General features: G+C 47.3%; 1 pseudogene; it reads right to left on the reverse strand.

The window, feature by feature from the left end:
• Positions 1-353, reverse strand: part of LOC119324574 — a 3,098-nt pseudogene extending 2,745 nt beyond the window's left edge.
• Positions 354-3,233: the final 2,880 nt, after the last annotated feature.

Consider the following 3,233-nt stretch of genomic DNA (forward strand, 5'->3'; position numbering starts at 1 on the left):
CGGCGCTGCTCGTCGGGGCCCCAGGCCTCGATGCAGTGGAGGATGTCGACGGCGCCCCCGCCGGCCTCGCGCGCCGCGGCGTAGGCCGCCTCCCCGCCGAGCACCTCGCGGTACATGGCCGGGAAGTCGATGACGGGCACCGTCAGGGTGCCGTCCATGTCGAACACCACCCCACGCAGCGGGCCCCTGCGGCGGGCGGCCGCCGCGGAGGAGGAGGAGGACATGGGGACGGCGGCGGGCGGCCGGGGGGCGAGGCGGCGGCGTGGGAGGAGGAGGAGGGGGCGGGGGCCGCCGGCGACGAGGAGGCGGTGCGCGGGGAGCAGGCGGGGGAGGAGCATGCGTGGCGCGGTCTCCGGCCGGCCGCGTCTGTCTGTGGCGTGCGCGCGCGCGTGCCGGCGGCTGGGCGTGTGGTGGGTGGGTGGGAGTCGGAGCCCGCGCGTGTGGCTCTGATCCTGGATTACGCGCCGCATTTTCCTCCAACGGGATTACGTCTTCCGGTACGGATCACGCACAGCTGTTACAGGTATCTAGCTGCTTTACGTCTTCCAGTATGGGTCACGGGTATCTGCGAGAAGAAAACAGGTTTGCAGTTGCTGTTGCATCCCGCCTGGCGGCTGATAACATCAGAATGAGTTTCCTTTTTAGACCAATCATGCACAAAATCTCCCCCAAAGAGTAACAATTGCATGTCTTCTTTACAATTCATTATCGAGTTATTTCGTGCGATGGAACTGCTTGTAAAATGTATGATGCCATGATCTCAGTAAAAATACACACTCTCCATCTGAGATGGAAATTTGGTGTCTTGGTTCTCCAACAGCACCGGTAGGGAGCAAATGGTGAGCAACAACAGTAACCAAACCAACTACACCTATAAATTCAGAAATATGCGAGAATTTCAAAGTAGGACAGAGCAAACTGGTAAAGAAGTTGAATTCCAAAAATTTAAATTCATGCAAACTAACCTGACATAGTTAAGCACAATTGATCAAATATGTTTTTCAAGCTTGGAAAACAGAATCACATTAGAAGCAAAGCATAGGAAAGCTCGATGGCCGAGGATTTATAAGAATCACGTTGGTTATATAATGGATCTATTGCTTTGTACTTTTCTTTTGCCTTTATTATCAAATGTCATTCAATCTTGAAATGTCATTCAATCTTGTACACCGCCCCCCTCGGATACTGTCTCCGAACTTGCTCATCTTTTATTTTGGTATTAGGCCCTCCGTTGTTTCTCCCTAAGAAAGAAAATCAATGGCATTATCTGTCATTTTTAACTAAGGCACTAAGCAACACAAATCTAATTACAAAAAATAGCTGCTCTCACCTTTCGGTCAACCATAACAAAGTTTAGACCATACAATATGGAGGGATCAGTGCTCCAGTGCTCCGAATTATTCTGATTGGAATGATAAACATTAAGCCGTACGTATTTCTTGCTAAATCATTTTAGAAGAGCACCTTCCATCACAATACTGTGAGGGCATCTAGGATGCATTACAACAATTGTGAGTATCAGTATGGAACCACATGAAAGCTTCTATAATAGATTGAACTCATGATAAAATCGTAAAATTGCAAAAAAAAAAAGTGGAATAAAAAAAGTATGGACTAAATTCATCATTATTAGAAACAACAACAAATGAAAAGAAGAAAAGAAAAAGGATTAACCGTGTCAGAAATTTATATCTCAAAAATGTACTCCCTCCGTTCCAAAATAGATGACTCAATTTTATACTAAAGTTAGTACAAAGTTGGGTCATCTATTTTGGAACGGAGGGAGTAGAAGATAACTTCAACAACCGATGGATTATCTAATCTCTGTGACCAAGATTGAAAGAACTCCAATTGTTGGCGGACTGTTAGATGTTGAGGGGCAGTCTCCCGAGATGAGAAGAGATAACGGAGAAAGATAGGCACGGAGTAAGAAAGGTGAATGGGTCTTCTAAATAAATGAGGACAAAACAACAGAAGTCAAAGAAAGAAAAGGGATGAAAAGAACAAAAAAAACACAACCAAACCTGGAGAAGCCCTGACATGGCGCTTTTCCTCATGAATCTCTCGACAACACGACATGCTTCATGAAGACTGAGGGATTCACCTTCCAAACCAATTGACCAACACGAGAAATAAACAATTAAGAAAGACCACATAAGAACAAACGAAAATCATACAAAAAGGAACAACAAAAAACACATCTTACCAAGCGCGGAAGAACCCGCTGGGGAACTATCATCAGCAGGAAAAACGGGCACATTACCATAGTGGATGCCCCTCCCAGGAAGTCGAAGATGGAGATGATACCAAAAGCGGAACCTCCAGCACAACAGTACGTAGTAGAACATCGAGGCCGCCCCCTCATCGTCGCACGAACATGCGCAGTAAAATCGGTAGACAACATAGGAGCTTCGACAACAATGGCAGGAACCACCGGTCACTCCCTCTACCATGTCGACAACCAGAGGAAGCAGCAACCACAAATGCACCACGTGAAACAAAATCGGCCGAGACCATAGGAGCTTGGATCGGAATGGGGGAATGGCAGAGCAACGACTCCCTCTACCATGGGTCGGGACCACGACATGAAGAAGCAGCCATAGAGACACCAGGGGTGAGGAAATTGGCTGATGCCATAGGAAGCTCAATCGAAACGGTGGCAACAGCAAGAGAACCATCCCCTCTAGCACGCCCACGACCACAAGAAGTAGCAGTGATGGATACACCACATGAACGAAGTGGCCAAGATCGCCCGATAGCAAATCCACCGGAAGCCCCAAATATGATGAACAAAGGACCCAAAGCATAGAGGTCATGCGTTGAAATCTCCGGACAGTAAAGACGGGCATGTAAATAGGGGGCAGGAGGAGCAGGCAACTGACTAAACAAATACATGTGCCAGCAGACAACCGCATCCACGATCAGATAGACAGAAAACATGGCGAGAAACCAGACATGGTCATAAAACTTTGCGACTTCGTCAATTTCAAGACGATGTGCTAAGTCTGTCTCTTGAAGGTGTCCATAGAGGTAGGCTGTGCATGCGTGCGTTTATAAAGATGAGTGCATGTACATATATATGAGCGTCTGCGTTTATACTGTGTTAAAAAGAAACCCGTAACAGACCATACCGGCCCTTAACAAAAAAGCAGAAACAAAATCCACTACTAAACCGAAAGTGAACAAAGTGTAAAAAAGTTATACTACGTGTCAACCGAGGTGAGAGCTCAAGC

The sequence above is a fragment of the Triticum dicoccoides genome, chromosome 6B, assembly GCF_002162155.2.
Source record: "Triticum dicoccoides isolate Atlit2015 ecotype Zavitan chromosome 6B, WEW_v2.0, whole genome shotgun sequence".
NCBI lineage: Eukaryota > Viridiplantae > Streptophyta > Magnoliopsida > Poales > Poaceae > Triticum > Triticum dicoccoides.